Source organism: Ursus americanus, chromosome 1, assembly GCF_024610735.1.
Source record: "Ursus americanus isolate L20-20 chromosome 1, mUrsAme1.1.p, whole genome shotgun sequence".
In the NCBI taxonomy this organism is placed as follows: domain Eukaryota; kingdom Metazoa; phylum Chordata; class Mammalia; order Carnivora; family Ursidae; genus Ursus; species Ursus americanus.
The window spans coordinates 37,630,118-37,653,731 of NC_142127.1; the positions used below are offsets into that span (position 1 = coordinate 37,630,118).

General features: G+C 41.7%; 1 long non-coding RNA gene across 1 annotated transcript; it reads left to right on the plus strand.

Moving 5' to 3' along the window:
* Window positions 1-653: 653 nt before the first annotated feature.
* On the plus strand, window positions 654-20,068 carry LOC148110738 (uncharacterized). The gene is made up of 2 exons (XR_015723908.1): window positions 654-13,942; window positions 15,022-20,068. It is a non-coding gene; the product is annotated as an uncharacterized LOC148110738 (long non-coding RNA).
* Window positions 20,069-23,614: the final 3,546 nt, after the last annotated feature.

The following is a 23,614-nucleotide window of genomic DNA, read 5'->3' on the forward strand; positions in this document are numbered from 1 at the left end:
GGAGCGGGAGGAGGAGGAGAAGGAAGTGGCTGCGGAGCGCTCGGCCAATGAGTGTCTGGAGCTGTGATTAACCAGGCAGCAACACATCATTTCCTCCCGGCGCGGATCCAGGGAGCCGGGAGGGAGAGGGAAGGCGGCGGGGCGGGGCCGTCCCCGCGCCCCCTGCAGGCGCCCGGCCGGGGGCGAGCCCGCCGAGCCCCGCCGAGCCTGGCCGTGCCGCCCCCGGCGCGCCCGGCGCGGTCTGGCGGGCCCGGAGGAGGCTGCGAGCGCGCAGCCCGCGGGGCTTCTCAGAGGCGGGGCGGCGGCCGGGCAGGCCCGAGCCGGGCTCCCGCGGCCGGGGTGGGAGGAGGAGAGGCCGCGCGGCGCGGGTGAGTGCCCAGGTAGGCGCGGGCGGGGCCGTCTGGACAGCTCCCGGGGGCGCGCGGGGCGGGCGGGCTGCCTCCAGGGCCCCGCGACTGCGGGCGGCGCGCGGCTGGGGTCCTGCAGGTCAGCGAGAAGCCTCAGTGTTCTCATCCAGGCCGTTTCTGACCTGCCTTCAAATCCCCTTCCACTTTGCTCATTTCCTTGCAAGGTCTGGGGTTATGCAAGAGCTTGCCATTTTCGCAGTCGGCCTCCCTAGCCATAAAAATCAGCGGGGGGGGGGGGGGGGGGTAGGGTAAGAGAAAGGCGGGGGAGGGGGCTTCTGCAGTAATCTAGCCCTGTCCTAGGCGCCAGGGGAGCTTACTGTGGAAAGGAAGGAACATTCCCCGCCGCAGAGAGGCTGACAGCCTCGGTCCTTAGATACACAAAAACACTCCAGTGTGCTAATATTATCCAGAACATCAAAAAGGCATGCGGGGATCAAATTTTGCACGGTGCCTGCTGAGTGTAAGGAAAGCACCAAGCCACTTCCTCTGCCCTCTAGAAGCTCATAATGTACAGTCCTATCACAAAGCAAAGTAAGAGCATGAAACCAATAAATGGGGATACCATAAAGTATTTTTATCTCTACAGGTTCATTCATGCAGCAGGCATTTATTGGGTGACTGCAGTACTGGCAAAGGGTTGCAAAGGAAATGGAAGATCTGGTCCCTGCAGGTCAGGAGTTTACTATCTAATTAGGAACATAAGGCACATACACATGAAACAGCTAGAAAATAATCCCCAGGTATTATATAAGCAAGAGGATGGAGAAGGCTGGGGGCATTGTTTCGTTTGTTTCCTAAGGGGAAAGACACTGTACATGTACGCTTGCTTGGTGAGAAGCAGGAGAGGAAATTCCAGGTTAATCAAGCAAGAGTGCCTATGTGTATCCTTGCTCTGTAAAACAGTACAAGGACCTCAGTGTCACTTGGCTGAAGCTCTGCCATTTATAAATGTGACCTTGGGCGTGTTTTTAACCTCCGTGAAGGCAATAAAGCCTGTCTCCAGGTTTGTTGCGTGGTTCAAATGAGATCACACTTACACGAAAGCTTCTCGAGCTGCTGTGTGAATGTTCCTCAATCGGATACATTTACGGAGTCCTCATTTTACCAGCCTCTTTTTGGTAACCTCTTTAGTCTTCCTGAGGCTATAAGCTCCATGAGGGCAGGGACCAGATTTGGTTGTGTTCACTGTGTATCATCATCATGCCTAGCAGAGTGGCCCATATGGGGGCCCAACAAAGGTTTGCTGAATGAGTAAGTGAACTAATGTATCCTGTTACGCTTTTAACTGTTCATTTTATCTGTTCCTTCAGTAGTGGTCTCATGTGACTGGCTCAATGCAAAACCCTCTAACTCCACCTTCCTGGGACTAACTTGGAATACTAACTGCATTCCAGGAGACCGTCTGGGAGGATTCTAGGTAGCTTGTGGCCTTGTAATAGAAATTGATGCTTGCACATGCATGCGTGTATGTGTAAAGCAGGAGGATACACAAGGATACAGCCTGTCACACAAGCCCTATCCACACAAGGATACAGCCCAGACACAGTCCTTTGGCTTGGACATCTTAATCCAGGGTTATTCAACTTTGGTACTGTTGACATCTTTGGCTGGATCATTGCTGTGAGATGTGTCCTGTGCATTGTAAGATGTGTTGCAGCATCCTTAACCTCTATCCATTAGATGCAAATAGGATGCCTTCTCTCCGCAGCTGTGATGTTTAAGAATGCCTCCAGATGTGGCTAAATGTCCCGTGGGGGCAAAATTGCCCCCTTTCAAGAACCGGTGCCTTACCCCAACATCTTATCCACTGGTTCAACTATGGTGGAGAATTCACACAAGTAAACTAACTTGAAAGGAATACATCTTCTGTTACTCCAAGATTCTTAGATCTTTTCCATCATATGTTTCCAGGAGCACGACTCTTGTTAATTAATTGCCTGCTGCCTTGTGAATTGGCGTCTCTTCTGTTTTCTGCGCGTCCTCCTCCTCTACACCCAGATCAACATGTTCATTTCTAAAAGTCAACAGCTTTCAACAACTATTAGGAAACAGAGTCTTGAGCAACCTAAGAGTCCTGTATAATATTTTCCTATAAGATATGGGGAATTCATTCCATAAAATTTTGCAGAAAGCTTCCCTCTTATAATTAAGCCCTTACACTTAACCACTGCCTCTCTGCATTCAGATTGTAGTACTACAGAATATAAACTGTACTTTTTAGAAATTACTGCATTGGAAATATTTAAGGAGCTGTTTTGAGTGATTTTCTTTCATCTTGAAGCCATTTCTGTTTGGGTCCAGAAGAGGGTTTCCCTTTGCTAGTGGTATAGAGAGCATGGTTTATGAAAACCTGCAGAGCGAAAATCAGCTTAGTTATACATATCAACTTCCAGAAGCAAGTTCTTTAGAAGAACATTAGGATGTTGTAGAGCTGGTGTTCTTGATGAAAACCCTGATGGATTGATGCGCTGCAGTTCAATTTCTAAAGGTTTCTTAAAGAAAAATAAAGAGTAATGGTTGAAGGAATGAACTAATTCTGATAAGTCTGTTCACTCAGTATGGACTTGTAGAACCAACCAAAAGCCCTGCTCCTAGCAGGCAGGTACTGTGTTTACAAGGTGAGCAGACATTTTGTTCAGCAAGACAATGTCATCTGTCTCATTAAAGAAAGTTATTTGAAACATGGCTTTTAGAGTTTTGTTCACATTTCGTTTGGGTTTTACAGTTGTGTAATGGTTATGAGCATATGGAGATTAGTTTACGTCTAGTTTAGTGGTTATTCACACTTACGGTGAGCGTTGAAGACAAGGTAGGCATCCAAACTGCTTAGAAAAGGGCAAAGTTTGAGGGTTGGATGTGGTTTATGGGAAAGCAATTTCTGTTCTGTTAGACTGGAAATAGGACACATACTCCAGGGATCCCTAAGTTCTCTATGAAATCCATGAAATTCGTGTGTTTGCTTCCATTACCATATTTTTTAAAGAAATTAATATCATGTTAAATTAATATGCATATCCTGGATCATGTGAATATCATGTAGCCATGATCCCACTACCCTTTTTTGCTATGGACCTATAAGAATATGCAGTTTATTTAAATGGTATTTTAATAAAAATAAGGCATCACTGAAGGTCTGTGAGAATTGTTTTCCTTTTAAAGTTCTCTATACATTGCTCAAGTGTGAGAAATACTGACCCAGCTGCATCATAACTATTCTTGGAGAATGATGAATGTATTGAATGATAATAACCTGGAATTTATTCCTAATTCTGAGGCCATAAGAAACCATTATTATATTCCAAAGACGGAAGTGACTGGATCAGAGTAATAGAGGGTGGAAGAGAAAATCATAACCTGTAAGGGTCACTAAAAAGCCTATCATGTCTGGCACCCTTGCCCCAAAAGGTAAACATTTAACCAGTCAGGACAGACATTTGTTTGTCTTCCAGTTAAACTTTCCCAGGTGTATGAATGACTCATTAATTGTTCATTTCATACAAGACCTTATTGGCCATCCACCATATTCAGGGAACTGTGGGAGCTGCTCAGGGAGTTCTCAAACTGCCTGCAGTTACTCCCCACTGGGAAAGTTAATCCAGACACTCTTAGCACAGCAGGTCACATGCAAACCAGTGTGCGACTATCTGCCAGCCATGTGATAAAAGAGGCATTACCAAACCATGGCAGAAAGCAAAGATTATTCATTAAACAGTGTGGAGGCACTTGGAAAAAATCCCGTTAGTACTCCCTTTCACACAGCTCCTGAAAATATTTCCAGAAGGAATAAGAGTTAAATATTTTTTAATTATAAATTTACTCAAAGCAAATCTAGGTAGATACCTATCTTTGGATGGGAAAAGGACTGTAAGTAAAAGCTATGGAAAAAATAAATATGATTGGCTGACTTGACTAAAAATTTTTCCGTAATTATTATTATTTTTTTAGGTAACAAATATAATAAGGAAGGGAAAAGCCAAGTAGTGAAGCTACCTACAACCTACACTCAAAGGGTTAAAATCTTTAACATATCAAAAAACTTTTATGATTGGGGGGGCGCCTGGGTGGCTCAGTCGGTTGGGTGTATGCTTAGGTCATGATCCTAAGGTCCTGGGATTGAGCCCTACATCAGGCTCCCTGCTCAGTGGAGAGCCTGCTTCTCCATCTCTCTCTGTTATACGCCTACTTGTGGTCTCTCTCTTGCTTTCTAACAAATAAATAAAATCTTAAAAAAAAAAGGAAAAAAAACTTTTATGAATCAACAAAATGCACCCTTTAATAGAAAGTTAGTCAGATTTTATGAATAGACAAAAATAAAATTATTATATATGAACATTAGGGAAAAACTTAACTCTAAAATTCAAGAAGAAGGAATGCAAACAAAACGGAGATAAAATATTTCCGACAATGTGTCAGCAAGTAAAGATATTCTCACTTGGTAAGATTGACTTTATAAAGGACACTCAATTGCTGTGGAGAGGGTAAATGGGAAAACAATTTCTTGAAGATAATTAGGTGACAAGGTATTTAAGGTACCCCTTAAAAATATGTATGCCCTTTGACACTTTAATCCCATTTCAGGAATTTACTCTATGAAAATAATCATCAATCACTCAAAGATTTGTATAAAATGATAATCATCTAGTAATTTTGGAAATGCCAGCAATAAAGCATAAGCTGAAAAAAATAGAATATGAAGGTAATATTCTAATTCAATAACCCTTATAAACCCATGAATCCCTCCCATTCATATATACACTAAGATGAAAAACTAGCAGAAAATATTCCAGGATGTACAGCAATTCTTTTTGGATCATGGTAAGGTTGAATTTATTTTCTTTTTTACACTGGTCTATCTGTGTTCCAACTTCTCTGTAACATATTACTTTTATAAGCAGAAATTAAAAAACATTATAAAAGTAGAAATGCAGGGCACCTGGCTGGCTCAGTCAGTAGAGCAGGCAACTCATGATCTCAGTTCAAGCCCCACTTGGGCCCAGAGCTTACTTCAAAATTAATTAATATAAAAGTAGAAATACACATTTTTTTAAAAAAGATTTTATGTATTCATTTGAGAGAGAGAGAGCACAAGCAGGGGGAAAGGCATAAGCAGACTCCCTGCTGAGTTGGGAGCCCAACATGGGGCTCAATCCCAGGACCTGGAGATCATGACCTGAGCCGAAAACAGACGCTCAACCATCTGAGCCACCCAGGTGCCCCGAAATGCACATATTTTAAAAGGGTCTGACAATCACAGAACAAAAGCTAACTGGTAAATATTGCATATGAATTTGTATTTGTGAAGTGGGTGGTAGGGTGCAGAAAAAGGAATTCAAATTTAGCATTTTTGTGCTTTTGCAGGTAGGTCCATTTCTTTCCGATAATCATTTCCCGGAGGCACAGCCTTATCTTTTTGCCTGCATCTCCGTCTGAGACCCATTTCCTTAAAACCTTGAGGCCTAGAAGCTCATCAGGACTGGCCATGGTCTTGTTCACTTGCTGAAGCTGCTTGAGTTTCTAATTTACTTAACTATGGTTAATTTAGCTACATTGTGGAGATGTGGATTTAAAAAGCTAGTCCTGTGGATGAATGCCCTCAGGACTATCAAATTAATTTCTTCCTCAAATTAAACAAATATATTTCAAATATAATTGTGTGGTTCTTTGTAGAATCCAACATCGCAGAGGCTTTTCATTTTTAGGGAACATTCTTTTGCCTGATTGGTCCCTCAGAGCCTTGGCATCATGAAGACATTTTCATGGATAAGAAATCAAATTAATTTTCCAAGTCCTAGTGTAGCCCCACTCTACCAATATCTAAAATCCAAAGGCTTCCTTTTTATTAACCTACTTTTGTTTAATGAAACTCCAGAGATCAGCTGCTAAGGTTAATTACATATAGCAGAGAATGAGCTGTGTGACCTTAGGCAGGTAACTTTAGATTGTAGAGCCTAGCTTCTCCTCAGGTGTAATAAAGTAAGGGGTGGGTTGCATCTTGGAGGTCTCTTCGTTTTGGAATTCCACGACTTGAGTTGGAATTCCTAAAGAAGCTTATTTTCTGAAATTGCCAATGCTGCATTTGACATTTCTGGGGGTGAAGAGCTTAAGACTTCTAGGAACTGATGGCCAGGGTGATGGAAATAGAAGAACCATGTGAAGAAATGGCCATAGAGAGGACTGGGATAGCCTGGTCTGATCATGTGGGTCTCAGAACTGTGCAAGGGAAGTGATTAAAAGGGTTTAGCAAGGGAGTGAGTGACAAGTTTGCTTAATATCATTTATCGTTACACCAAGACATCTATATTCCTTCATCAACAAGATTTTCCCCTGATGATTGTTTAAAAAAGAGATGCAAAATATGTAAATGCAAAAGGATATATTGTATAGAGAAAAGTAAATTCCAGAACTACTAGCTCCCCAGCCACCCACTTCTCTCTCCTTGATGTCAGCTTCTCTGTATCCTTACAGAAATGCAATAGACATATGAAACCATACCCGTATTCCCTTTTGCCTTCACCGACTAAGTCACCCAGGCGCCCCTGATTATACTTCTGGTTATAAAGTTACACATGTTGTAATTAAAAATATTTTTCAAATGGGGATACCTGGGTGGCTCAGTTGGTTAAGCCTCCAACTCTTGATCTTGGCTCAGGTCTCGACCTCACGGTTGTGAGTTCAAGCCCTGCATTGGGCCCCACGCTGGGCATGGAGCCTACTTAATTAATTAATTAATTTCTGGGCACCTGGGTGACTCAATCAGTTAAGTGTCTGACCCTTGATTTTGGCTCAGGTAGTGATCTCAGGGGCGTAAGATTGAGCCCCATGTCAGATTCCCTGCTGGGCATGAAGCCTGCTTAAGAGTCTCTCTTTCTCTCTCCCTCTGCCTGCCACTCCCATCCCCTCTCTCTCCCTCTCTAAAAAAATAAATAAGTAAACAAATACTTTTCAAATGGCATGCATGGTATAATCTGATTTTTATTCCTTAAGCAAGTATGTGTGGTGCACAGAAATGAGTTTGTAAGGCTATGGACCAAGATACTGGCAGTGGAAATCTTGGGATGGTAGCAGTGCAGGTAATCTTTTTGGTTTTTATAGCAACTTTATTGAGATATAATTCACATACCATACAATTCACCCATTTAAAGTGTATAATTCAATGGTTTTTAGTATATTCACAGAGCTGTGCAAACATCACTACAATCAATTTTAAAACATTTTCCTCACCTCCCAAAAGAAACCCTATACACATCACCATATTTACACTTTTTATTCTTGTGTTGTATTTCCAAAACATTTTGCAGTGATTGTTACTTTCATAATAAAAGCAAATCTATTAGAAAAAAAATTTTAAATAATGCAATATTCATTATAAAAACCTACAGAGTAAATACAGAAAAGTATTTCAAAGAAGGTAAAATCACTTAATTTTACTATTCCCAATATAAATAGACACAATATTTTGGATAATTTTCTCTTGGTCTTGTCTGTGCGTATTCATATATTTTATATAAATACACATCATTTCCTCTTACTCTTCTTAGTTATAGTATGAGCATTTTCCTAGGTCATTAGATATTCTCTGAGAGTATGATTTTTTGACTAATTTAAACCCCTGAATATACCACAACTTTTGACCACATCTCATTGTTTCCTTAGAATAGATTCCTACAAGTAAGAATCTAGGTCATAGCTCCAATTGCTAGGTGGTTTGAACTGTTTCCAGTGGCTTGTCCAACCCCCCACACCCTTTTACCATCTCTGTTAGATCCCTCCCTATCATCCTTGCCAATTTGGAAATTTTTAAAAATTCTGTTTTAATGTGCACTTATTTGATTGCTAATAAGTTAGCACCTTGCTCATAAATATATCAACTGTTTGTAGTTTTCTAATCTTCTTTTCAGTTAATGCCCTTTACCTATTGTTCCATTGGAATGTTAGTGTTATTTTTATTGATAAGAATATAAAGAGCTTTCTTTTTTTCTTTCCTGCTGAACACTGACCAGGTAGAAATTCCAATCTATAAACAACTTTTAAAGTTTAACTTGGTTTCCAGTCATTATTTCCCACATCTTTGTAGTGGAACTGGCTGCCTTCCTTTAGGGGGACTCTCCATTTCTACTGTACTGAAGAAATTGTAGGGATGAACTAGGGACAAGTAGGAACAAGTACAGACAAGTAGTGAAGTTCCTACTATTTTGATAAAATGGTTGCTTGCCAATTTCATTCTTAAAGCTCCTCAAAAAAGGGGCATCTGGGTGGCTCAGTCGGTTGGGTCACGATCTTGGGGTCCTGGGATGGAGCCCCCCCATTGGACTCGGCTAAGCAAGAGCCTGCTTTTCCTGCTCCCTCTGCCCCTCCTCCTGCTTGTGCTCGCATGCTCTCTCTCTCTCTTATATGGATAAGTAAAATCTTTTAAAAATTAAAAAAATAAAGTTTCCAAAAATATATTCTATTTACGACCAATAATATAAAAACTGCCTTAATAAGCTTTGATTTTCCCAAGTAGCCAGATAGGTTGTGTTCAACCAAATTCATCCATTCCTATAAAGGATAACATCAGTGCTGGGTAAAACAGCACCAGGATGTATAAGAGGCACCCAAGTCTCACTCCACTTTTCTATCTGACAAGTGTGAGTATTTACACCAATGAACAGTCTGAAGGTTAACTCTGACTCAGTTCCTCCCAATGTTCCACCACAAAGCACCAAAGGTTGTCAGACCCTCCAGTTTCTAACAGAGATCCCATCTGGAATAAAGGAAGTAATCATATCACTCTCTAAACAGCTAAATGTGTTCTACTGATCACATCCAAGAAACTGGAGTTTCAAAATGTGAACCATGAAAACATTTGGATCTCTTCATAATGGAAAGGACCTTGGAAAATAAAAGAAATTCACAAACAGCAAGGAAAAGGTGTTGATGACAGTGATTATTCCTGGATAGAAAATGGCCACATAACATATCTGATTAGGAAAAAAAAAAGAGGAAAAAGGCAATTTATTGATCTGGGTGAACATACAGCAACCTCATATAGAGCTGAGATGAGCTTTTGATTTAGAGAGGCTTACTCCATTGCTGCTAGAGGTTGGGGCTCCCTGTTGACGAATCGAGTGTAGATTTGTTGGCTAATCCGTTCATCCCAAGTTCTTCTGTGAATTGTCCGCTTCTACTTGATTCGCAGTTATGTATTAGACATCGGTAAAGTTCGATAACCGGAACACAGCCTTAATTCAGTATTATTCGATTTTAGAAATCAAAACAAAAATGGCTTTATATTTTTACAGCCATCACTATTCAGCCTTTGAAATAGAATGATGGGATTTTCTTTTTTGAAGAAAATTTAGAAATAATTTAATACAGCTTCCACTTTTTCTTTTTCCCTTTTTCTGTATTTCATGACATTATTTTTTTTAAGATTATATTTATTTATTTTAAGGAGAGAGAGAGAGAGAGAGACAGTGCCTGCTCGTGTGCTCCAGCCAGTGGAGGGGCAAAGGGGGAGGGGAAGGAAAAGGGAAAGAATCCCAAGCAGACTCTGCCCTGAGTGCAGAGCCCTACTCGACGAGGCCCAGTCTCACAGCTCGGAGATCATGACCTGAGCAGAATCCAAGAGTCAGACGCTTGACCCACTGAGCCACCTAGGCACCACATATTAGTGTTTCTTTTTAATGAAAAGTTTCAAACATAAGCAAAAAGAGAAAAAATTGAACAACACATCCCATATATGAGCTGGTTGAGCAATGATCAAGATTAGCCTGGACAGGCCCCACCCTCCCTGACTTTTGGAAATTATTTAGAAGTAAACTTGAGCCTTTGTGTCATTCCATTCCTACGTATCTCAGCAAGCATCTCTAAAACATAAGGACATTTTCTTACCCAGCCATAATGCCATTGTCAATCCTAACAAAATGAATGATTACTCAGTCCATTCAATTCCCAGTTCAGATTCTAACTGCAGATTTTTCTCAAGAAGTCTTTTATCAGGGGCGCCTGGGTAGTGCAGTCGTTAAGCGTCTGCCTTCGGCTCAGGGCGTGATCCTGGCGTTATGGGATCGAGCCCCGCATCAGGCTCCTCCGCTGGGAGACTGCTTCCTCCTCTCCCACTCCCCTGCTGTGTTCCCTCTCTCGCTGGCTGTCTCTCTGTCACATAAATAAATAAAATCTTAAAAAAAAAAAAAAAGAAGTCTTTTATCAAATCTGAACCCAGACAATGACTATATATATCATTTGGTTCTTTGGCCTTTTATGAGGTCTCCTTTAATTTTGAGATCAATTAGTCCTCCCCCCTCCCCCAACTTCACTCAGTTTTTTGGGTGGTGGTGGTGATGATGCCATTGACTTGTTGAAACCAGCTCAATGGGCTTCACCTCCATTTTCCTTTCTAACTGTTAAAGAATACAGGCTTGAATAACTTGAGTGAATTCCCGCAAAAGAGGTGGTTAGTCAATATGCAGCAGAATCTGCTAACCCCGTTCTATCACACCTTTCCCATGTATGATCTTGCCATGCCATAGTTTCACAGCATCTCTGGTGTTGGTGTTCTGGTGATTCAGAAAACATTAGGAACATTTTAAACTCAACTTCTTCCACGTTTGTTTACATTTAAAATTCCTAGTTCTTTTCTTTTTTTTTTTTTTTAAAGATTTTATTTATTTATTTGACAGAGACAGAGACAGCCAGCGAGAGAGGGAACACAAGCAGGGGGAGTGGGAGAGGAAGAAGCAGGCTCATAGCAGAGGAGCCTGATGTGGGGCTCGATCCCGCAACGCCGGGATCACACCCTGAGCTGAAGGCAGACGCTTAACCGCTATGCCACCCAGGCGCCCCTAAAAGTCCTAGTTATTTTCTAAAACTTAGTCAGGATTTAGAATTTGCAGCTTGCTTTTCCCCAATACCTGTTGAAGTTACTTCACAAATGTTATTGTCTGAAAATATGCCAAAACTAATTCAGAAACTCAAGTTTTCCCCAAAGAAAAGAAAAGAAAACAGAAAATCTCATAGCAGACCAATAAAGAGTATCACTGCTTTCACTGAGAATGGGAAGCAAAATTCCTGCAACAAAATTGCACAGACACATATGCCAAAAATTAGAATCAGGCATTAAAAACTTAGAAAACCTCAAAGACAAATCGACTTACCATAACCTCTTTTTGTTAAGCAGGGCTTATATTTTTCTATCGGTGATACAATTAGTACATGAAATAAAGTGTAGTCATTGGTACTTTATATGTTCCCGGGAAGCATGAAGGTGGAGAGGACGCTGGGGAATTGAGGGCAGAGAACATATCATTCCTCATCCATTTCTTAGAGCCTCCAGAGAAGATGGAGAGAAGAAACTAAAACTTAAATCCATGTCAGTGGCTCTGGCTTTGTCTTTTTGAACAAGTCAAGCAACAAATTGTTTCTTTAAGATCCGTTTTCGCTATTTATTTGCTTTTATTTGTGCACGCTCCATGCATTCTTCCTGTGTTCTAGAATTCTGATTAGGAATTGTTGCTTTCAAACACCACAACTTCCTCACATAAAAATGAAAAATTCGTGGCTACACTTTCTCCTCAGTCCTTATTAATCTGCTACAACAGGGGTCACCTACCACTTTCTGGAATTTGTTTATTTCAGCCCTTAAATACATCTGAAGAGATTTTAAAATATTACTTGTTACAGTGGAATGGATTCTGCATGGTTGCTGCTGAGTCTTTTTTTTTTTTTTTTAGAAAGAAGGAGAAAAGAACACATTGTTTTGAAAAAACATGTTTTTAAAATAATTTTATAGATTGCAGATTTTGTAAATGATCATGTTAATTGTTGGGAGGGGGTTCCCAACCTTGTTAATGTCCCCTTAGCATTAGGCTTTTGTTCCCCAGCGTTGAATATGTCATTTTCTCCCACAGACTGCATTTCTAGGGGTATAATTGCTGTCTCCATGTAAAAGACAACTCATGTGCATAAATTTCCACTCGCTGAAACAAGACTCTGCCTCCCCTAATTTTAATGCAGATGTGATCCAGGGGGTAGAGTTACACTTACTTCCCCAAGCAAAATGAAACGGATTACACATTAAATATTGTCTTTGGAACCAGGTGCACAGAAACAACCAATTACCTAGACAGCTCATCAAGTCCTGATATGTTTACCACATTGTTTTTTGTTTTCTCTTTAAACATTTGGTGAATTATTCTGAGGCTTTCATTTCTCTATAATGAACAGAATATGCTTATTAATAAAGGCTCCTTTTGTGTGATTCACTAACAGTTGACTCACAAAAGCCTTTAAAACCATGTCTGAAAGTTTCTGAACTGAACTTGCGTTCCCGTGAAGACAAAGCCTTATTACTACAAAGCAGCTCTACGGCTTCTGGTTCATCTTCTTTGCTAAATAATGGATATCCAAAAATGACTTAAAGCAGAAGGGGCGTGAAGTGCAGAAAAGAGAGATGGAGGAGGGGACTTCTGTTCCCCCTTTAGATATTTTGAGTTGCTCTTACTTAAATAACAGTATCCATGTTACCAGGTTTGGGTCACTGCTCATTATAGCCTCTCGAATTTTTGTGCGTCTCATTACTTCTTTGGGGTTTTTAATTAATCACAAATGCTGATGAATTCAAGGACTTTCAAGACTTGTTCCTGTTATTCCAAGACACTTTTACCACTTCCTGAGGAGGGGCTGTTTTAGATTTCCACAAAGTCATTAACCTCCCAAAGAATGCGAAGCATAAATAGAATGGGATGGCCGCAAAGATGTAATGGGCGCAAACTCTTAGGAAGGTCGGAGGCAGGGGCTCTGTGGGGGGCATGCCCGACAGACAACTGAGGGGACGGAGGGGTGGGGAGAGGGAGGAGGAAGATGTTTTTGGAAACCTTGGGGAAAGCCTTAGTGGTGAATGGCCTGGAGATCAACCATCTGCTGTTGAGTGGTTATGCAGGACGGACTCCCTGACGAGTTATCCCAGCTTTTAAACCATGCTTTCTCTGAGCTTCGGTTGGAAGTTAGGGGGAGCTCTAAGCAAAGTAGGTGAACATATACAGCAGAAAAAATTCTGTATGTGTGTGTATGTGACCGGGTTGCAGAAACTGAGTGTAAATTTTATGTATTTCTTTTTAATGAAACAATTTGAGACGTTTTAGAGAAGATGAAACTTGCAGGTGTGGGAATAGAAAAAAAAAACCTTGAAATACGGAGAACGCTGTAAGTTACTCTAATACATTATGGTCAAGTTGGAAGTTGCTACAAGGTCTGTGGAGGGCAGTTCGACATAATGTTGCAAAATTACAAATGCAGGCATCCTATGACCTTGCAATTCCATTCTAGGAATATTTCCTGCACATATCCTCACCCAACTGTGAAATGATGTATATACAAAGTTTTCATTGCAGAGCTATATGCAAAAATAAGAGATTGAAAACAACCTAAATGTCATCGATAGGATCCCGAGTCCCTAAATTCTGATGCATTCTTACAATGGAACACTAAGAAGCTTTTTTTAAACAAAATAACGAAGGTCTTAATATATTGATATGATTGAGCTCCTCAATGCAGTGGTAAGTGGGGGGAAAAAGACAAGTTGTGGAAATTGAATTATATATAATTATATATATGTATATTATATAATATAAATATATTATTTGAGTTAAAAAGGAGAGATCTACATCTATATTGGCTCATATAATTGGACAAAAATTCTCAGAGACAGTGTGGGGGGGCGGTGAGTGTGAAGGAAAACAACGGAAAGGCAGGGGTAAGATGTTTCACTACTTTGAACAGGCAGAAGTTCAAAAGTTTAGATGAAAAAATTGCTAGGTCTGGAGTGAGGCAGTCCTAGTTCTGCAGACCAGTTCTAGTATTTCTGACTCTGTAAACTTGGGTTCCTTATCGGCAAAGTAGAGATGGTACCACCTGCCTCCCGAGGGAGCTGAAGATAGTAGAGAGGGGTACACACAGACACGTAGCACGGAATGGAGGTGGTCCAGTGCCCGGGTATGTTCGGTAAGGGCTAGGCGTTTCCATTACTCTTCTTATTAATATCGCCGCCACTTTTCTCACAAATCACTGAGTATTTGGGGAAAAGGGTGGAAAATGACAATGGGAGTTATGGAAATGATCATGAAAACAGAACATTTTCAACTCCAAAGGGGTCTGTTGAAGGAATCAGTATCATCAAAACCATTCGTAGACCACCTCTCTGTATTTGACATTGTTCTCTGCACAGCTAACAAATAAGGGCCCTCTCCTGAGCTTCCTACCATGCACATCACTTTCCATGTTCCAGCAAAAACTTATTTGTCTGCCTTGGGGGCTGCTGCCTCTCTCTCGGCCAGTCAGTGATGGCCACCCCAAAAATGTCGGCACTCCCAGGTACCACATTGTTGGATTGGGGAGGGCCAGATCCCAAGGGAAGAGGAAGGGAGTTAGGCAAAAAAAAAAACAAACAAAAAAAACCCAACAAAACAAAAACACAACAACAAGAAATCTCAACTACAGATGTTTTTGTAGTGTTTCTGATTTTAAAGGTGGGGGGGGTGGGGTGGGCAGGGGTGATGGGGAGAGGGAAGAGAGTGGATATTTTCTGTACTACCTACATGAGTGCAGGTAACAGCCTGGATGGTTCTGTCTTGGGCAGGGCAGTGAAGGAAGATGGTGTTCCTTGCAGAAATACAGGTGTGGCTTAGAGGCACAAATGCTGACCTATGAAGTTAAGAAAGCAACAGAGGAGGTTGCCAAGCAAATGGACACACCTTGAATTAAAGAACTTGAAATCTCCAAGAGTCCATGGATAAACTCCAAGTGGCCTTGAAAACCCCCAGATTCCAAGCAGGAGTTTGTTTGTATATGAGAATATACAATTTTTTTCTGGGGAAATGTATAACTTTCACCAGGTTCTCAAAGCTGGCTGTGATTTCAAATGATGACAAGCCCCCGCTAGACAGAGGATGACAGTGAACTGTGACCCAAGGAGTACGATTCATCCAACATGGGGAACCTAAGGCTCATAAAATATGGCTTTTCCAAAAAACCATAAAGAGAGAATAGAAGAATCTTTGCTCTGCTATTGTTGCCTTCTAAACCATCATTCTTGTACTTCGGCTTTTGTTTTGCCATTTTCCCTTTTATTATTACTTACTGAATATTCTTTAAATGTGTTCACTTTTAAAACTGAAATGCCTAGTTTAGGCTCATCCTATGGAAAAAAATATCTGGGAAATCGTGAGTATATTGTGCCATTTGCAGTTTTTTCCCTAATGTGTATTAGAAGAAATCGATTACGTTTAAAATGTAAAGATGTTTGTATCATTTCCAAAATCATTCACTGCATGCACAGAGGTGGGCTTATGGCATTTTGGAAAGCCCTGTCTCTAAGTATTCTAAAATTCACAACACATATTCCACTTTATAGAGAAGGACCCTGAGGCATGAGGCAATTAGCGTAACTTATTAGAGATTCTAAGCAAAATGTGGAAAAACTTGAAGTCAGGTCCCGGGCAATACTGTATCTGCTAATGACTTGGCCACGCTGTCTATCTTATTGCTATGCAGACAGTTTAAAGGGATTTTTCAATGCTCTCACATTTCCCCACTACCACATGAAGAGGACCAACTAGGCTAGAGTACAAACTTGCTCGATTTAATACTCTGGTAATGATCCCAGTAACTGAGGAGGTGGGGGGAAAGCCAGTGCGTTTCTTTCTGCTGAAATTCCATCTCATTTTTATTTCTCTTAATGTTGTTTTTTGAATCCCAAGTTCCAAAACCTGTCCCCTATTATGCAGTGCAAACGAGAACAGATGGGGAAAAGTTATGTTGGAAAGGGCTTTGGAGGGCCACCGAGAAGGGAAATATGACTACTCAATGTGTCACACACCAACTTGCAGCTGCCACCAGTCCTTCCACACGAGGCACCGCGTATGGAACCAGCCCGTGGCGCTCAGAAGGCGCAGGCAGACTGCAGGAAGGGAGCGCAATTAGGGAACAGTCGCTTTACTTGTGTTTCCTTGAAAATATGAATAAAGAGCATAGCAGCGGCACAGCCAGCGAAAGAGAAATCAATCCAAAGGCCAGCCTGGAAAATGGTTAGCTATCCCCCCAAGTTTCCCAAATGTTAACCAATAATTGGCTCTATCCCTGCCTTTTTATAGCAAAGAGTTGCCTCAGCATTTCTCAAAGTCACCATTCAGGTCTTCTCTCTGTCTAGGAATTACTCTTCTGGAAAGGTCATATGAGCTTACATGCATGATGTAGCTTCCAACGAGTATTTTTCAATACTCACATGGTGCTTATGAGTTCGCTCAATATTTCAAGGGCGAGGCAGCTGATCTGGTTTCAAATGGCAGGTCTGCCAGTGACTAGCTGTGAGACCTCCGGGAGGTCACCTAATTTCTCTGAGCCTGGGGTCCATCATCTATAAAACAGAGACAACATGACTTACTTTTGAGGGTTTCTGTATTTGAAGCCCAAGAGCGTTGTTCCATCTATAGCAACTATTATTGCTGTGGTTATCAGAAAGCAGAGAAAATGTATATCCCTGAGAACCCATGTTGAAAGTAATTATCAGGGAAACGGGGTTTACATTATTTTATTCGTATGGTGGTTCAGGTCATACAGATGCTATCTGTGAACAAAGCTTCATGTTGTAAATAGTTATGTTAAGTCCTGCAGGGACTTCCTCTGAAATCCTGCCTGTCTTTGCAGAGTAAGTATGCAAGGACTTTATATCATAGAACGTGCTTTTCCTTCCCAGGGCAGTTCATAAATTACCGAGATCAAAATATCTATGGGAGGGTGTTTGAATGCAGTTTTTTGAGCCCACCCCATACTATATTTTCAGCATCTTTAAGCTATGGAGTTCAGGGATCGATTCTCATTTTGAATAAAAACGATGGGGGCCCTTAAGTGCACTGAAGTTTGAGAACCACTTCCTGAAGAAATAGGGACAATGATCATTCTAATTGTGAGTCATTTCCAGCGGCCTTTTCTCTGCCACCACCCACAGCCAGGCCCAGAAATACAGCAACTAGTCGTGAGACAGAGGTTTGGGTCCGGTAGTTCTAGCTTCTGTTCTCTTGTTTTGCATAGTGTTTCGTTAAGGCAGGTCTATTCATACCCTCTTAGTCCATAGGAAACATTAGCTTGGTTAGAGTTTGTCCTAAGAGGGTGGCCATGCATCCCCGTTTGCTCAGGGTAGCCCTCAGTGGCCCAGCATAGATATTAATAGCACTCCTTTTCATTATCAAAAGTGTCCTAGTTTGTATGATTAATTATATCATTCATTACCTGAGGTTTAGAGGAACTTTGATTAGCACATGTAGGACATGAATGAGGGCTGGCAAAGTGTGTAACACAAGCAATTCACTAGTATAGGAGAGACACCCTAAATACCACCAGCAACAATGAGCAGTTACATTGGGCTGAAGGGACCTAGGAAGGATCAAAGAAAATGGTCCTTTTTCAATTTATTCCATAACTTGGCATCGAGAATGGAAGGGTACGCGACAACTAGGAATTCTAGACTGGTTAATATGTCCCCTCTCACCCAAGTGGCTGAGCAAGAAATGGATCTTGGCACCATCCAGAGTTAGGTATTTTTTACCTTTCTGTTTACTGGCTGTGACCTTGGGCAAGTTATTGAATATCACTGAACCTCACTTTACTCATGTGTGAAAAAGACAATAAAGCTTACTTTAGTTGTGAGGACTGAAGAAAACATGTGTAGAGAGCACCTGCACCATGATGGTCCGATGCTCCGTAAAGGTGGTTCTGCCCTTATTCTTTCCATCAGGGCCACTGCGTTGCAGCTCCACCAAAGAAACATGACTTTTAAAATAACGAGTCCTTTTAAGAGGAGTCCTCCTTTAAGAGGAGGGTGCTGTAAAAATGGGAATAGATTCTAGGGTATAAAAACTTTTTCTTTCTTCTTTCTATTTTTCTTTCTTTTTTGTGACAAACTCAAAGTCACACCCTTTTGGATGGAAAAAAAAGTAAAAGGCTAGGGGCACCAGGGCGGCTCAGTTTGTTAAGTGACTGACTCATGATTTCATTGCAGGTCATGACCTCCAGGTCGTGGGTTTGAGCCCTGCATCCAGCCCCACAACAGGCTCCATGCTCAGTGGGGAGTCTGCTTAGGATTCTCTCTCCTTCTCCCTCTGCCCCCCCTTCCACTCGTGCTCTCTCTCTCCCTAGAATAAATACAACTTTTTTTTTTTTTTAAAGTAGAAGGCTAATGAGACAAGTAGTGACTGAAGATGAATTGAGAGAAGCATAATTATAATCCCAGGTGAGAAAGAAAGGAAGGAAGGAAGGAAGGAAGGAAGGAAGGAAGGAAGGAAGGGAGATAAAGAAAGAAAGAAAAACAGATGTGATGGGACGTGATCTCCAGCCAGCAAAACCCGAGTAGAACTTGACTGGAGAACTTCCATAAGAAGTGCTGCTAGTTTTTTGGGGGGTGGGGGTGGGGGTGGGGGCATAGGCCACCCTATGGGAATGACGCTACTGTTCACCTAACTGTTGCCTTGCAGCCGTCCAGACTGCTGTTTGGGTGGGCGGGATGGAGAAATACTATCCTGTTAAAACTAAGAGCTTTGAAGTGGAGACAAACACAATCTGGTAGTATTACAGAGGCATTATTCACCCTGATGACTCACTGTCATTGGCTCCCACACAGCAGAAGCAAGAAGTAACATCAGTGACCTTGAAGATGTTGGCCAAGTATAGATCCAGCCTAAGGCCTGATTTTTCAAATGAACGTGTGTGTGTGTGTGTGTGTGTGTGTGTGTGTGTGTGTGAAGAGAAGGAGAGAGAGAGGGGGAGAGAGAGGGAGAAGGAGCAAGAGGGTAGGGAATTCATGTTAAAGAGTAAGAGTTGTCTGGAGAACAATTCTAAAAACCCAGTATAAAAATGCTTAATGCTTAGACAGCAAACTCAACTAAATAACAAGCACTTAGAAGGAAATAACCCCGAGAGTAGGTCTCAGCTCAATGCTTTGAAAAGGTAGCTCAGTGTGGGAACATTTAAAAGAAGCACCCTAACTGAGAAGTTGAATATGAATCCAGTCCCTATTCCTGGGCTCAGGTCTCCCTCATTATTTCCATTCATCGTGACTCCATGAATCCAGTGTGCTTAGAGTAATGTTTTCTATGTTCCAAGCCACACACTGCTCTATGCTCAGAGCATAGAAACAAAATTCAAACAGATGCCGTCCCCGGGTCTCTGACAACATGCAACGGACAGCAGACAATATTAAAAGGGTGCGTCAGAACCTCCAGATGTACAGGCAGCTGCACAAATGGCAAACAGAGTCATGGCCTTAGACCAGACGGTCCTTATGGTCCAGCAACAAAACACTATCGACATCGAACCCAGCAATGGTTTCAAGTTGGTAGAGATAGTTCTTGGAATTGTACATTGAAACCTCAAAGAAAAATAAAAGCAAAGCCAAAAAGTTATTTGAAGCTAATAAAAGAAGAGAGGACTGCAGTTGAAGCACTAAACGGCTAGACTAGAAAGGGTTTCTAATCATGGGGTGGGTCACATGGAAAAACCAGGGGGCGGTAGGGAAGCATGGCCTTATAAAGCTTGAGGAATCTCTGATGGATCACCATGTCTGTATGGACAAATAAAGAGGATTGGATTGGAAGAGCTGTAAACGATGACTTAAAAATAGACTTGAGACAAGTGGCCTCCCATAGCTTGTTCTTGGTGTGAGTTTCCAAAGGTTTGCGATTATGTTTTGCGTTATAATATTCCCTCGGTGTTTTTAGTTTATATAAAATCTTTACTTTTCATGGGCTCATGTAAGTTATAGGAATGCACAGTTTGCTCAGAATTCATAGCTATAATCAAACCAAAAAAAAAAAACCCCCTTAAGATCTTTTCTCTGCAACAAGCAGAAGCCCAACTCAACATAACCTAAGGACAAAGGAGCCTTCATTATAAAAAATTCATGTATTTCCCAGATCCAAGAACCAGAATCCAGTTGGGTCTCATAAAGAATTGGAACCACACTTAAATACCATGGTCATTCTCTATCTTTTGTCTTTGTTTCTCCATCCATCGTCTTCATTCCCTCCTCTTGCTGTCTGCTAACCTGTTTGTGTGCCCTTGAGTACACACAGGAAATACAACGCCAAAAGGCCACAAGTTCACATTTCCATTTCAAAAAGCAGCAAGATGAAGCTTGGCTCTCTTAGTCTAATTCCAAATTCCTGAATAAAGGCTAAGGTTGGGTCAGGTAGTTATTCCTGAATAACTGTGGCCACCGGGTATTATTATGTATCACTTTGCTCCCATCATATCCATGTTTCTTTAGGTGGGAAGAGACAGTTCCTAGAAAAGGGTGGTACTGTCCAGACACAAGGCATCTGAGTATCAAGATGCTTTGGCCTAAAAGTAAGAGGCTATTTCTTATGTCATACAACAAAAAGTCTTGTCTAAAATTTGTTGAATCTGAGATTCAAGACAATTCAATTCAACCAATATTTATTGAGCACTTACTATGTGCCAGGCACTGTTTTAGGTGCTGAAGATATTTGAAGGAATAAAGCAGACAAAGATCTCTGTCTTCAGGGAGCTTATGCTCTATGGTTGGTTAGTTCACTGACTCGACAGCATTAACAAGTTACCAGGGGTTCTTGTTTTTTTGCACTCTGCCAAACCCAGTGTGTCAGCTATAAACATTTCTGATGAAAAGAACTGAGACACATGAAGTTTTTATAATTTACCTAAAGTCACACAACTACTAAATGAAAGAGTAATGAGCTCGGACTCGTACTCCTCTGTCACGCAGCTTCCTGCCTGGGGGCGGGAGAGGAGCCCGGTCTCCCTGAAGCACAGAGCTACTGGACCCCTGTACGAAATTGGGGTCTAAGATCCACGAATAGATGGGGGGTGGCTTCTGGAGAGGGAACTACAGTGATTTCTATAGCCTGCTGCATTGAGACTTCCTGGGTCAAATGCATCTCTAAGTCTCAGGACTGACCACTTTACTTTTAATCTGGTTGGAAGCTCTCTAAAGGTCACGGTCAGCAGATCGGGAAGAACCTGGGGTAGCTCATGCAGAATCAAGGTGTCTATTTGCAAAGGCAGTGATCAACACAGAAAGGACGGGGCTGGTCAACAAGCAGTTTTCCTCAACCGCAGAGTAGGCAGTTCCACAGGCAGAAAGCATGCAAAGGCTGGAATACAGACACTCTGGGCATTAGTCTCTACAACGCAAGGGTCAGAAAGTTCTTAGGGTGTGTTGGGCATCATTTTGGGGGAGGCTGATGAAAATTGCCATCACCTGACTTTAACCCAGAAAGGTGCTTTTGCATCTCAAGTTCCCAATGTGGGTGTAAATGATTACTATTCAGTGGTGGGAAGGAACTAGAAAATTCTGGGGGGAGGCAGAGAAGGAAGCATACATTTAAACAGAATTTAGATAAACTTTAATGAGGAAGGGGGATCATAGATAATTAAGTCTACGAAATACAAACTGGAGACATAACAACCTATATAAAGAAAACAATAATAAACCTTCATATTAAGAGACAAGGAAATCATCAGAAATGCTGATTTGTACGCAGAGCGGAGTTCAGTTGTATTGGCAATGTTTTATTTTATTTACTGAGAGGGGGGTACACGGGTACATGTTATATTATTCTTTATGCTTTCCTTTTTTTCTGGATTATTTCATTAAAAAATAAGTCTGGTATCATTCTGCTTTTTTGGACTCTGTCATTTGTGATTTCAGAGTTGTCACTAGTGAAAGGGGTGGAGAAAAGAATCTGAGTTCTGAAGTCTTCTTCCCTCCAGAAAGAAGGACGAGACCTCAGGTTCCTGATTTTAGATCATCAGCAATATTCCTCATATCTTTGCAAATCACGGAGTTGCCTTCCCCTCCTGGTCCCCTGCCCCCTTGCAATTTTTCCCTTTGCATTTGGGAACTGAGTTGCATCCTCAAATTTGCCACTGCCCCAATTGTACCAAGGAGTGGGTGTAGTAGAAATTCAATATCCACCGCTATGTGTCATTGTTCCTGAGTCAACTTTGCTTTTCAAAACACAATATGTTATTAAACAAAATCTTTCCTCCGCTCTGAACAACAGACTAGCAGTTGGGTTTTTTAATATAGATTTAAGAAAATAGTATACATGTTTAGTCCACTCAAAGGCTAATCACTTGCCAGGGTGTATTGAAAGTTGCTGGGGTGGTTCCCCCCACCCCCAATACCAGTTTTTGAGTCACATAATGGCAACATTTTGCTATAAAAATGCTAACTTCTCTTCTGTTGTGCTTCTGCTGTTATTCAAAAACAGCCAAATGGATGTTATTGAAATCCGGTCCCAAAAAAGGTTGAAATTGCTCCCCAGCTGGGCCTGAGACCCTGTGTGCCAAATTTCAGCCTAAAGAGAATTCTTATATTTGAGTCACTGTGAGCAGCTGAAAATATGAGGTTTGGGGTGGAAATGCTAACAGACTCTTAACTATCATTTTGCAAACCATGTGATTATAACACAATGCAAACCTCCTCTGGAGCAAGTCTCTGGCAAAAGCAACAGAAACAAGATGTCTGGGCCCTGAAGTTCTGCCTTTACAAGCTTCTGCTGGGCCAGCAGGAAGCAGGCAAGGCTGGCGATGACATTGCCGACATTTCTGTTCTTGATGAGGTTAAAAGATGGGTCCCGTTGGTGAATTTCTGTGAAAGAACAGAAGTGTGTGAGGCTCATTCCTTTACAGGGCTCCTTGGAACATGGGTTTATGGTCACCCTTGCTTGTTCTGGAAGTGTTATCACCAACACAGTGCTTGGTTCCAACCAGACACGAATTGTTTGCCACCTCTAGTCCCATTGGCTTAGTCACACTTGCTCCCATTCCAAGTTGGCAAAAATGCCTGCACTGCTTGGCCACTTGCTTCTATCATCTGGCATTTAAATGTGGGCTGAATCTCTCCTCAGTAACGTCCAGGGCCACAAAGATGCGTTAGTTCCAGGCTTCAAACACATGTTCCAGGCGGCGAGTGCCCAAATGTAGGTAGAGTTTCCATAGGCTGGTCCGTTCATGGACCTTCAAATGATGAGAGGTGATCAGAGCTTCTTGAGGGTAGCCCCCCAGACTGCTGTTTCTAGAAGAGTCCTCATCACACTTTGCGCAACACTCAGCCCTCTCTAGGGGCTGAGAGATAGTTCTGTTCCCAAAAGCCCGGTCAGAATGTGGCTAATCTGTTTCTGCCACTTAACGGCCAG